Raw genomic sequence first — 14,911 nt, forward strand, 5'->3', positions numbered from 1 at the left:
CCGCCCCCCCCCCTATTGGCGAAGGCTGGATCCGCCCCTGAATGATGTGTAAAGGTAAAACCGACGACCGACGGACCCTAACATATCAATAAAATATTGCTGTACTTGTTTAGGGGTTCATTTGAGGGGAAGACTTGGAAAATAAAAATAATCTTTCATGTCACTATACATGTATAAAATTTTCGCTCGCGCTTCGCGATCGCATTTCCTGTTAGGTGATTTTCATATCTTGTTCAATATGGAGTTTAAATATCAAGTTTAGAAGTCAATATGCAAAACATATTTCACCTCGCAAATCGAACTTTCATTATTTTGTGTGATTTACAAATTGATTTTAATAAAGTGCTCTGTAAAAATGTCAGTATTATGGTCTGAATGTTAACATTTTCTGCTCGTGCTGCGCGCTTGCAAAATCAGGTACCTATACCTTGGTACCTTTGATTTTCATGACAAAAGACGTATTTAGAATGCCTAGATTCTAGGTCTAAATATGAAACAAGCGCGCATGTTTGTTTAGATAGTCAAATTGTTCTCTATTTAAATCATTATCCAGTTTCAGATCACAATGTCAAAAAATTCTGCTCGCGCCTTGTGCTCGCAATATTAATGTAGGAAGATCCCCTATTACTCATTCCTTTTATCATGTTCATGAATTACAAAACTCGTTAAGTAGGTCTAAATCTCGAAAATTTTCGCTCGCGCTTCGCGCACGTATCAATTGTGAAGTTATATACCTATTCTGTTCAAATAACAAAAAGTGATTAGAATTTCCATTCCTTAGGTGAAAATGTAAAAAACTACACTTCCCGCTCGCATTATTTGTTTTTAAAATATGTTACGTCTTCATGACTAAACAGTCTTTACCTTTTTCCATCAGTTCATTTCTGCTCACGCTTTACGTTCGTAGTAATTATTCATTTGCATACATATCTTTATTAGGGTTTAAAAAAACATTGCCCAGAATGTTCAAATTTTAGGAAAAAATACATGAGATTTAAAAAAAAATTAGCTCGCGCTTCGCGCTCGCATTATATAAACAAGGATTTTGATTTTATATATTTATGTTCATTCATAAGAATAAAGCTAAGAAGTGATTATTAGGACTACCCCTTCAAAGAAACCCCGAAATCCCGGCAAAAATCATCTTCGAGCGGCCGATCGGGGAAAATATTGATGAAAAAAAATCCGCCCCCCCCCCTATTGGCGAAGGCTGGATCCGCCCTTGTACGAGTGCTGATTTTTTTTAGTTCAAATTTAAATTAGAAAATCAGCACTCGTAGTGCGGTCACTATACATGCTATAAGTGCTAAAATAGCACTTCATTTTTTTTTACAGTTTAGTATGTTTGCTGATATCATTTTATATTTGGAGCCTTTATGGGGTTGTGAAGACGAAGAACAGAACATGAACGCTCTCTTCGAGCCAAGATATAATCACTTACATACATTGTTGTAATCTTTAAAAAAATCCAGTGATATCTTGCTAATTGCGAACCTTTTACAATTGAGTAGAACAGTCTGATAGAGCCAGGCGCGGATCCATGGGGGGCCTTGCCCCCCCCCCCTTCGGCTAAAAAAAGAAGAGAGGGAAAGAAAGAGAAAAAAGAGGGGAAGACATGGAAGAGGGGAAAGAAAAGACGAAAAAGAAGAAAGGAAGAGAGGGGAGAAGGGAAGAAAAAACAAAGAGGAAAAGGGGAAAGAAAAGAGGAAAGGAGAGAGGGGAAAGGAAAAGAGAAAAAAAGAAGATGGAGGAAAGAGAAAAGTGAGGGGAAGAGGGGAAAGGAAGAAGATGAGAAAAAGAGAGAGGAAAGGGGGAAAGAAAAGAAGAAAAAGGGAAGAGGGGGAAGGAAGGGAAGGAAGAGGAAATGGGGAAAGAAAGGGAAGGAAAAAGAGAGGGAAAGGAAAGGGAGAAAAGAGAGAGAGAGGGGGAAAGGAAGAGAGGAAAAAGAGGAAAGAAATGGAGAAAAAAGAGGAAGAGAAGAAAACGGAGGGGAGGAAGAGAAGAGAGGAAAAGAAAAGGAGAGAGAGGAAGAGGAAGGAAAGAAGAGAAGAAAAAAGAGAGGGGAAAGAAAAGAAGAAAAAAGAAGAGGGGAAAGAAAAGAAGAAAAAGGAGAAGAAGGAAGAAGAAGGGAAAGAAAGAGAAAAAATGGAAGAGGGGAAAGGAAGAGAAAATTGGGGGGAGGCGGGAAAAGAAGAGGGGGAGAGAGAGGAAGAGGGGAAAAGGTAAAGGAGAAAGATGAAGAGGGAAGAAAGAAGAGAAGAAAAAAAGAGAGAATGGGAGGAAAGAAAAACAAGAAAAGGAGAGAGGAAGAGGGGAAGGACGAGAAGAAAAACGATGTTCGAACTGGGGGGCCGAATTGATGTTCGAATGGGGGGGGGGGGGCAAATTGATACTCGAGATAGGGGGGGGGGCGAAATGATATTCGCACTAGGGACACCAAATTGATGCTGGACCTAGGAGGGGGCCGAAATGATGTTCGAAGGGATGTTAAAATGATGTTCGAACTGGGGGTGCCAAATTGATTCTCGAACTAGGGGGGGGGGGGGGGGGTGGGGGCGAATCGATGTTCGAACTATAGGGGGCGCAAAATTGATACTCGAACTAGGGGGGCTCAAAATTGATGTTCGAACTAAAAGGCGCCGAATTGATATGCGAACTAGGGGGCGCCGAAATGATGTTCGAAGGGATGTTAAAATGATGTTCGAACTGGGGGCGCCAAATTGATACTCGTCCAAAATGATGCGAACTTAAGAGCATTGTTTTCATATTTCTGTTTCTGTTTGTGGTAATTCCCGTAGGAACTCGGCAGGACAGCATTTTTGCTGGTAAACGCCAAACTGGTATATAACCAATTACCTAGGAAACATTTTACGTCTAGGTAAATCAGTCATAGTGGCTGACCTTACAGGGAACAGATATTACTTTCGAGCCTTTTAATCATATTATATTTCCATATAGACATTGCCAACAAAGTATATATTTTCAGCATATTTATCTTTAGTATCTTAAATTTGTTTTATTTACACCGTTTACACGCATTCTGTTTCTTTTGAAAATTTATTTGGAGTATATACAATTTGAGCAAGATTATAAGATACATACAGTTTTGATACTTCATAAGATTGTTGCAAGAGCGGAAGAGCCAATGTTGTTGAATATATTTGAGAAGACAACTCACTGTTTTGAATGGATTTCAAGCGAATAACAAAAGATTATATAATATATCCAAACACTTACAAATCAAGTAGGCAGTGCACTCCCAATTAGTAAATGTTGAGTGCTGGCTACTGAGTCTACCTCAACTCTATAACAAAAAGCATGTATATCTTTTCAAGAATATATTACCCAAAATAAAACATTAATTTTCTTTCATGCAGAATATGCAATATACTTATTGCACAACCAGTGTTCATACGCGGCGATGCAGGGGCGTCATCCCCGTAAGATTTTTCAAGCCCTGAAACAAAAAGTACAATAGAAAAAATGGGAGTACCCAGAAGAACGAAGCATGCCTATACAATGCAAGAGAGGTTTCTGTGTGAAGTAACTAGAAATTACCCATTCGGCAATGGGAGTCAATATTTTGGCACGATTATTACTTGACTTGAAATTAGGGCCCCCTAAAAAATCCTAGATCTACGACTGGCTCCCGCTCACATAATTCTAGCAGGACCCACTCTGATGAGAAGTTAAACGAGATTGAAAGCATCAAATGGTTAAAACAGAAATCGCTCGCGCTTTGCGCTCGCATTGATTATCTTTTTAAAGTGATATTACATTTATTCATGAACACATCATTATAAAACCATTATTCAATCGCCTCTTCTTCATGTGCCTATGATATAAGATACTTTATCATACATTTAAGGCACTTATGATTGCCTGGGGGGAGGGAGGGGCCGCCATTTTTCCGAAAAGTACACAGAGGCGCCGAAACAAGGTCGAATTTGGGCCCCCTCCCTACGAAATCCTGGATCCGCGCCTGGATAGAGCAACTATGAATTCAATTTTGTAGTATTCAGTCATATTATTATTAGTGTTTTATAATCATATAAGTAGATGGTTGATTGGTGGTTGGTGGTGATTTTTTTTTACCTGACTGCTAAGAAAGCATGAATGCTTGTAAGCAAGCAACCAGAGGACCGACGGCTTAAGTTTCTCTCCGAAGGACCTGGTACTGAGGATTAATGCCTTACCAAAGGGCACTAGCGCACCAAGTGGGAATCGAACCCGGGTCACCGGAATACGAATTCCCCGCTCGACCGACTGAGCTATCGCGCCTTCTATGGTGTTAATAAGTGTTTCTTTTTTTTATCCAGCCTTTCTTATGTTAAGTGTGTTATGTGTCATAAATCAGCATATTAAAAAGAAGTCCACATTTCAGAGGACATGTGGACGAATGATGACTTTAAGAGTGATTTTAGATAATCATATATGAGATACATATATTTTTTTCTGCTTCTGTTGTCGTAAATCGAACATCTCTTTGATAATGTTCTTTATTTTTAAGTTAGATTATATGTGCAAACTGAATGCACCAAATTAATGAACATCAACTTTGCAGTTGTGTTTGAAACAAATGCAACTAAAAAATTGAATATTTCACTATGATTATGATATAGGGGCATAAAGTAGCGACGTTATCAATATCATTTTTCTGCACTATTAAAACGTATGGCATGCAATGATCAAATGTTTTATATCAAATTGTTTCTTATTCTGAAAAAAAAATGAATTAAAAAAAGAAGAGTCAGAGAAGTCATTAAAAATCAAATGCGCTAAACGATTTTGATAATTTGTTTATTTTCTTGTATACTTTTGTTTGCAAAAGTGAATAATAAAAAGTAATATACAAATTCGATAGAAATGTAGATTTTTTGTATTGTGATTGAAAGTGTTTACTTCCAATACCTGACGACTACGTAAGAAATCCAATTAAATTGATTGATGGTCAAAATAGTGTATGGATAATTTCGAATGAATAACTTAACTTCCATTTGAAAAAAAATTATAACAAAAAAGAAATATAAGAAAATCGAAATGAATTAATATATAATTTCAAAAAAGATATCAGACTATAAAAAAGAGAGCCGGAAATAACCTATTTTTGTGACTGCAATAGCAATTGTTGATCATTCTGAATCTGCGGTGAATGGTGATTTTAAACGGAAAGTGAAACAAAAAAAATGCTTATGAATATACCCGAGATGCTCACTAATACCTAATCATGCTAATGGGGTATTGAGGAAGGTACTATCTTATACTGGTAATGCTGGTAAGACTTTTTTCCAAAGTAGAGCTATTAGATTGAGGATGGTCGAGGGGTGGGGGCAATATCGGAAGTAATACCTTTGAAAAATGTTAATTTGTTACTCCCTTCCTATGATGATAATAATAATAGTAATGATAATGATGATAAGAATAATAATAACTGTATATTTACCCAGGGTCGCCACTTCGGTTGTAGGCTACCGATTCAGGTGCACAGGTGAGAAGTGTTCTTTTTTATTTTGCTCGTCCATTTAATTTCTTTTTTAAAAACACATTTCACTTGTTAAAAAAAAAATTAATCGCTCTGCTTTCTGGAGGCCTGCTTCGTGTCCAGCCCTTTCATTTATGAATTCCTGTAGTCCTCCCAACAATAATATGAATTGCAAAATGATATCTAGAAAGAAGATAAAATTGAATATAGATGGGAGGGGCGGTATCGGGAAGAATATGGAGGAAGAACCGGCTGAATAGGGTATAGGAATGCTACAGAAAGCAAGGTTAGTTAGCGTGTGATAGGTAGAAAAGGCAAGGAAAATGTATATTGTAGGATAGGGGCTCCCCGCACGTCCCACTATAGCAGTACTTGCTATTTTCTGTGGAGTCCTTTTGCCAATGAAGTATATATGACAATTTACCTGGTATCAATGTATTTTGACAACATTTGATAATACATTTTTTAAACATTCAACTTAATTATGGGGCATTTATATCGGAAAGGGTATTTGCATGCGAGGAGGCGATAGAATATCAAAGGTCAAGTTCACCTCAGAAAACTGTTGATTTGAATAGAAAAAATCAGACAAGCAGAATGCTGAAAATTTCATCGAAATCGGATGTAAAATAAGAAAGTTATGACATTTCAAAGTTTCGCTTATTAAAAAAAAAATAGTTATATGAACGAGCCAGTTACATCCAAATGAGAGAGTCGATGATGTCGCTCACTCACTATTTCTTTTGTTTTTTATTGTTTGAATTATACAATATTTCATTTTATACGAATTTGATGATTAGGACCTCCTTGCCTGAAGCACAAAATGTTAAAATAATGGAATTCCACGTGTTTAGGGAGGAATGAAACTTCATTTCACATGACAATGACGAGAAAATAATAATATTCCATGTAATAAAATACAAAAGAAAAAAATGAGTAATGTTATTAGTTTCCTCATTTGCATACCGACAGAGATGTGCATATAACTGTTTTGTAAAATGAAGCGAAACTTTAAAATTTAATAAATTTCTTATTTTACATCCGATTTTGATAAAAAAATTCAGTGTTATGCTTGTTGAATGTTCTCTTTTTATTCAAATCAAGTTTTCGTTTTGGGTGGACTTGTTTCAAAAACCCATATTCATGTTCTTCTTTTATGAAGGAGTTAAGGGATAGGTGTCGGGAAATAAAGTTATTCTTTTTTTCTCAGTATTTCGTCTTTTTTTCTTTGCTGGCATGTCCATGTGCCCCTGGTATTCGTATTATACTATGAATAATGAGAATAACTTTTATCATCAAAATACACAAGTGCGACTTTAATTGGCCATGTTTGTAATCATAAAAAGTTGAAGCCCGTTTTATTCTGCTGTGAGAGAAAAACGATATCAATATACATCCCATTAATGTTTTATCCCAAATTGCTGAGGAACAGAAAAGAACACATTGAGACCTAGATTTGGTTTTGTTTCTTTAAGGTATACACCTCAGAATATAAAAGATCCTCATTAATACAACATGGCATGAATCAAAATATGTTCTAATGTTCAAAACATGTTCGAAACCTTCATTTTTAGTCACCACAAGGGGGCTCTTTGTTTCTTTCGAGGCGATATTACCGTGCTGGTATTTCCCTTTTTGTCATTGTTGATAATGCAGACGAATCAGACCAGAAGAATCTACCTTTAGATGAAATAGATCAAAGTCCTTATACATATTGCCCACCATCTTTCACTTTTCCTTTTCCGTACGTTCTCTCCCTCTTTTCGCTTTTTTTTATATTTGCTTTGATAAGTATATACATTAATAAATAACATCGAAATTATAATTTCTTGTTTTAGGAGATTTTACTTCACAGTGCCATTATTGACTTTGTCTTAATGCTAAATAGCTTCAATATATATATATATATTTGAAACCACGAAACTATTAAGTTCCGGTTTTATTTGGTCCGCCAATCTAAATTAATTCCCAGTGACGGGCTCAGTTAATCATATACTGAAGGGCTGCAAGATACAGACATAAAAAATCAAAGGCAGGTATAAATATAAACAAAATGGCTGTACAAATTATGCATAGCTACATCAGATGAATATAAATAGTTGGAAGGGGAAAAGGGGGAGCTCAGAGAGCAGACAAAGTCGGAATATAGGAAGAGATAATATATTAGAAAGAATTAAATGACTATCCACGACATATTGAAAAAAAATCCTTTCTTTGAATAGCAAGGTTTGATTCACCTTTTTAACGATTCAAACACCAACGCACTTTGATTGCATTGTTAAATTAATTACATATCAATATTTGATATAGATATGATGATTTTTAATCCACTTTTGATGCATAGAGGCATGGTGCACGCTGATATCTTGTGCAGCATGTTGAGCAAACATTCCATGTTCCTACGTTTTTTTTCCTCTTATCATTTTTTCAGCCTCATCTGTATATTATTTTTGGGGAGGTTACAATTATAATTATTGCTATCATAAGTCATAAATAATATGACATTTATTATTCATTATTTTTCTTATTATTATTACACCGGTGTGTTGGCTCAGTTGGAGGAGCGTCCGTCTCACAAATGGGAGGTCGGGGGTTCAAACCCAAGCCGCCGCGTCGGACCAAAAGACTTTAAAAGATGGGAGTTGCTGCTACCCTGTTTGGCGTTCAACTAATAAAGGGATAAAGCCTCGTCGATCTGGCGCTGCACAGCGGCTACCAGGCCCACGATCAATTGGGCGAAGCACATTTTCGGACTATTTCATTTTATGTCTATTTCGAACAATAAAATATGGATTTTCTTCATTTACATTTCATTTCATGTGGGTGCGTTGTGGTCTAGTGGTTCTGACTCTAGGGGTTCGTCTCTCTAACGAATCCTAGCCATGGCGTAATTTCACTCGACAAGAAATTTATCCACATTGTGCTACACTCGACCCAGGTGAGGTGAATGGGTACCCAGTAGGAAGAAATTCCTCGAATGCTCGAGCGCCCGATCAAGGTAGCCGTGCTAAAGCCGGGGTAATAATGGTAGCAGCTAGGGCCCACTCGGAGAACATTTTACGGAATTGAAGAGGCTACCCTGAGTAAATGTGCCGTTATTTGTATTATCATTATTATCATTTTACATGAAGTTATACATGAATATGAATTATTAGTATGTTATAGAAATCTAAGTCACCTATACCGTTTTAATTACAGGAACATTCGATAACAAGCCAGGCTTTCCAGAATGTTCACACTTCATTTAACATTATATTTCGCATTATCTTGCAATTGTTTTGTTGAACTTGGAGTGAAATATATATATTCCATCAATCATGTCAATTGACAATGTTGAACACTTCCTAGATAGAGACTGAATGTAAGTAAAGGAGGAGAATATGTGAGGGGAAGCAGGAAAAAGAAGGATATTGAATTGAGAGAGCGCTCGACCTGATGGCAATTTTTCATTTTCATTTTCCTTCATTCAGGACAACAGAAAGATGCCATGTTTCGGTTACATTGCTTGTCCCTTGATAAACAAACAAAAAAAGATATCACGTTTATAGGTGACTCTATCACTTTAAAAACGCTGTTTATTTTTATCCACACTGTTTAAGCCTGTCGCTTTAATTACTATCCTTTAATTTTTTAAAGATTTTCTACAGATTTAAAGTAATTTACAATTAAAGAAAATTCAACAACTGCGTAAATTGGATTATTTACTTTATAATTTAAGTGTATTCGCCGGGTAATTGAAATGTAAAAAAAATGTATTAATCAAATATCATATTAATACGTTGGCAGGGCATTTAGTGAATGAGTGCAGTCAGAAATACCAGCGCGGCCAGCTGGGTTAGTCATTATACCTTTAATATGACTTGTCGCTATCGTTCAGTCTTGTAATGGGAAAGGGTGTCGTACTTTGTTAAGCATCAATTATTAATCATATGCTACACAGCTTAACGCGTCACATGACATGTCTATGGCAATGATTGGATAAGAGTTTATTGTGATCCGTAGGGCCTATGCATTACGTTTGACAATTATACAGAATTGGAGGGATATTAAAGATTTGGCTTTAGGTTTTAAGAACCTGCTTAACCCACTTTCATTGTGAGTATAAACGATCTTTGCTGTATTTCGTATTATCGTATTTACAAATACCTATCAAGTCTAAATAGTATATCTTTCGCTTCCAGTTGTTACAGCACAATTCAATTCTATTCAACGCGTATATTGATGTTAGTTTTTTTCCGACTGCATGAAACAAAAAAGTCATCGTTTGGTTCATGTTAATGTTCTGAGTTTTCATTCATTTCTTATCATCAATTTTTAACTTTTTATATCTTCATGTGTCTTTTGCTTTTTCTCTCATTTTCTTCTATATAGTTGATATTCGATACAAAGTTGATACGAAGATGCGGGGAATTTTCATACGAAGAAGAAATTATGTACTCTTCATTGTGTTCGCGGCTGCTTCCACATCTGTGATTATTACCAACAAGTTTCGAACAGACGAACGACGACACGGTATGTAATTTAGTTTTCCTCACAATATATTGAGATTGTGTGTTTTCAGATCATTGCTGGTGAAAAAAAATATTTCAGAAGAAATAAATTTTAAGGCGAGGTACTTATTTCTACAACATTATTAATCATATCAATTCTAACATCTAAGAAGCAAAAAAGTGTCACAACTTACCCCCCCCCCCCACCCCCTACTTTTATTTTGTAGACTAAAGGCCAAGTCATGTAAAATGAATGGTTTCCATTCCCGCTTTTTTGTGAAAGCGGAATAACCAATTACAACGATAAAGCACCCGTCGTTTATACGAAAAAATGGCGATTCTTAAAATCAGATCTTCATGGAAAAAAAGAGTAGATCTCTTTAGAAAAAAAATAGTTCATGCTAACTTAAACTTGTCCGAAATGTAAGACATCAAGCATAATATATTAGATGTATACAGAGGAGTATCTAAGAAAATTATCGACGGTGGCAAAAAGTAAAGTGGGAAATGGAAAGTTTTCTTTTTACAACAAGACTACCAGGCGCGTACGCAAGGGGGGGGGTTCGGGGGTTCAACCCCCCCCCTTTTCGTTTCCCTTTTTTTTTTTTTTTTTTTGCTTGCTTGTCTCCCCAGAGGTCGGTCTGGTCAAGGAGTTATCGGGCAAGCGCCTAATAACTCCTTGGTCTGGTTACGGACAGTTCCCCTACCCAATAATGTATATGACAGCAATAATGAACAGAATCTCATGTTTCCGACGAAAAACACAGAAAAAATTTCCGCTCGCTTCGCTCGCTCAATTTTATTATATCTTTTATTTCCGCATGTCGCCGACATGATCACGGTATCGCCATTAACAAGGCCATACATGATTATCATGATGTATACTTATGAATACAAGTGAACCAAGACAAAGACATACGTTTTCTTACAAAATATGTTTTACCAATATGAAAACCAAAATGACGGAAAACGCTAAAATGTCGGTTAGCTCGCTCCGCTCGCTCGTAATAATTTATGAAATTCCATAAGTATCTAGTCTCCTGTTCAAGGCCGTATTATGAGTGTTACGAATAGAAGGACATATAGCATCGACTAATACTTGATTTACTAACAAACTATTGACAAGAAATGTATGTTTTGACGGGAAAACGCGAAAATTTCGGCTCGCTTGCTCCGCTCGCTCGTAATTATTCATGACATTTCTCAAGTTTCTAGTGTTCTGATCAAGGCCATATCCAGGCGCGTAGCCAGGGGGGGCGGTCGCCCCCCAAAAAAAAACGTCCCAAAAAGAAAAAAAAAGAAGGGGAAAAAGGAGAGGAGAAAAGGAAAAGGGAAGGAAGGAAAGGGAAGAAAGGTAGCTTTGTGTTTTTTCTATTTATTCTTTATTTTTTTCTCAAAAGAGAAACTCCTTCACTCTTCTTGCTTTAAATTCATATATGAATTTTGCTTCCGCGCTGCGCGCGGTTAAATGACAATATTGAAGTTCTCCATTGTACCCCCACCTTTTCTCTAACCCTGTTTTTCCACCTCAGCTATGTGCTTCTTGCCAGTTAAAGTTAAAATTGTATACATTAGGGCATGAATTTGAGTAAGGTTAGGCCGAAGTAAATGTATGAAGTTATCTTTTTTTTTTCAATTGATCGCGCAACTTCTGGTCTGGTCGGCTCCGAGCGGGTAAAATCTTTATATCAGTTTCTGCCGTCACCTCCATAAAGTCAGCTTCTCCCGCTTTTCAGCTCATTACTATAAACAACCATAATTTGGGGGCAAACAGGTTCCTAATTTAAAAAGAGGAAGGTATGGAATTCGTGTCGTATTAAATAAAAAAGTACAATATTTTTTTTATCAAATTGTATTAAACTTCATGTCATTTCCCTGTATACATTCATCTCCTGTCCTGTTTTGCGCCCTCAGTTTGAAATTTTGAATGACACTTAAGTTTCTTTATATTCAAAATGAAGCGCTTCAGGATAAGTCAAAAAAATAATCATCCTTTATTATATAGATAGATAATTTCAATAAATCACAGAAGTTTCAACTTTATGCGCACTATTTTCCTTGTAATGAAGTTCAATAATCTTAGAAAATCAATTGAATTAGAGACGATTGGGTATTAGAGATATCTACATTTGATGAAACGTCCGCCCTTTGAAATTTCAGAGTTTCATTGCTCATCGTGGGGAGGAATATCTTCCTCTACCAATCTTCTCCACTGTTTTGCGAATTAAAAATATGCACTGATGCTAAATTGGATGTAATCAAATCTGATCTTTCAAAAGAAAGTTTCAATATATCTTTGAGAATACTTTTTTCACGGGACCCTTTTTATGGCAAGAAAAATTGATAAATCACTTTAGCTTCCGCGCTTCGCGCGGAGTTATTATCATTTTAATTTCCTCCATTGTATACCTCTTTTGTGCGTCTACAATCACTTTTGAAAACAAGTTTCAAAATCGCAATATAGTCAACCGAATTGGAGGTACTAGAGACAAGAGAAACGGCTCCTTTTCATTTTAATATATGAAACACTAAAAGTTTCGCGCTTTGCGAGGGAGGGGGAAACTCCCCCTCCATGCACCCACCCCCTAGGGAGCGCGCTTCGCGCGCTCTGTAAGTGTTGGCACGCTTCGCGTGCATTTACCGCCCCCTCCAAAATGAAATCCTGGCTACGCGGTTGGCCATATCATGAGTGCTACGATCCGAAGGACATGTAGCATCGACTATGATTCCAACAAACTATTGACAAAAAGGTTATGTTTTCAACGAAAAACGAGAACATTTCTGCTCGCTCGCGGGTCATGACCGCACTGTTACATACCCATCCCCACTTAAATGTTATTGTCTTATTTGCAGCGCTGAAAAAAAATCATCACCTCCCCCCCCCCCCCCCCGCTCATCACTTTTTAGAGACTGGGCGGGAGATTTAAAAAAAAATCAGCTCGAACCCCCCCCCTTTCAAAAACCCTGCGTACGCGCCTGAAGACTACCATCTTCTTGTAAAAGAACCTGAGGATTTCCCTTCTCTTTTCTGTGAATCTGCATTTAGACAAATTCAGAATATATCGACAAAGCAATTTTATCGCACTTTTTTAAACATTAATAACTCTGAAACCTCCAAGGTGTTTACTCACTTTAATCAACTTTACAACATCGATAGGCAACAGACTTCCAAATTGTTCACTCTTCCATTACGAATCACTATTGACACCAGACTTCGAATCACACACTATAACATTTTAAATAACTTAATACCTACAAATGAATGGCTCACAAAAATAGGAAAGAAGACCAATGCATTATGTTCTTTTTGTAATGCGACACCCGAGACATTGGATCATTTGTTTTTTGTATGCCCTAAAATAGCATCCTTTTGGAATGCGTTGCATACGAGAATGACTGACTTTAGTCCTAATTATTTCCTTTCACGAGAAACTGTTTTATTTGGATTACTAGAACCACTTACTCCATCCACCTTAGCATTTAATTTTCTAATTTTACTTGGTAAACAATTCATTTTGCGATGTAAATACCAAGAGACTCTCCCTAGTTTAAAACAATTTAATTATTATCTTTTATCTTATAAAGTTACCGAAGAAATTATTGCAAAAAAGAAAAACAAACTCAATAAACACAATGTAAAATGGCAAAACATAAACAAGTATTTTTCCATTGCATAAATTGTAACCACTGTAGATTCATATTTTGTGTTATCCTTTTTTGTGACTTTGTTTTATCTTCTGTTCATGTTGTAGTGGTGCTTCCGGTCATGTTAATACATGAAAATGTCATAATTTTTTTTTTGGTTGCGCTATACCCCGGCGATGCCGCCAGGTCGACTCTGGACCGTTAGGTATGGCCGTACCCTCCTTTTTCGGTTAATGGATCGTCCTGTCGGCAGCGCTGGGGTACAATTTTCTTGTAAATTAAGATTATGTTGTATGTACTTATACAATGTTCTTTTTTTTATTGAAGTGCAACGATATGTTTTGTATATTTTGATTATTTTTTATGACGAATAAAAACTGCAAAGATAAAAAAAAAGTAAAGTGGCGCCTCTTTCAATTTTTGATCTTTGCACTTCTTGCATGGTTGGTCATTAAACTTTAGTCTCACTTTCCTTTACCCTTTTCCTGTACGTCAAATGATTTCATTCAAAATTATGTTAATTGTATATAAATCCTTAATCGGTCAAGCCCTACATTACATTACAGAATTACAAAATTACTGTTTCAGATCCCATTTCACAAAACAAGTCACACTGTGATCGTGCATTTTCACTTGATGCCCCAAAACTATGGAATAGCCTGCCAATTGATATAAGGAGCTCTCCATCCTTGACTCTCTTCAAATCAAATTAAAAACATATCTCTTTAGTTAAGAAAATATGCTGCGTTGACATAGGTAAAAGAGCTCTGAACAAGCGCAGCTAAATTAAATTAAATATATCCATATAAAAGCTGCGCTATACAAATTAATGTTCATCAAAACCAACTTATAATGAGAGTGAACGCCCCCTTTAAATTGAATTACTTATCTAAATCCTTGTCAATTATTTGGCACATTAGGATTCTGAGTAATGTTCCTTCTTTATAGGCAACACTTAACATGTGGCATTGGATATAGCCTATGACGAGTCCGTGCGGCTTCGTGTCGAAAGACGAAGTGTCCTCTCGGCCAGATAAGCAAAAGAACATTATCAAGACATCAAAAGACATTAAAACATGATATAGACACTATTTAATGACAGTAATATCTTTGCCATATATAATACTTTATTCTCGAATATAGTCCATCACTATCCAATGTTGGTTAACTTTCCATTTTTTCTTCACTTCAAGTGTCGGATATTGTCTTTAAAAAATCTGTTTCAATAAAAATATTGACATTACTTCCAGAAATAAAGTGAAGACAAACTTCAATATTGGAAGGCATAGTTTAA

The sequence above is a fragment of the Lytechinus variegatus genome, chromosome 15 (assembly GCF_018143015.1).
Source record: "Lytechinus variegatus isolate NC3 chromosome 15, Lvar_3.0, whole genome shotgun sequence".
Taxonomy (NCBI): domain Eukaryota; kingdom Metazoa; phylum Echinodermata; class Echinoidea; order Temnopleuroida; family Toxopneustidae; genus Lytechinus; species Lytechinus variegatus.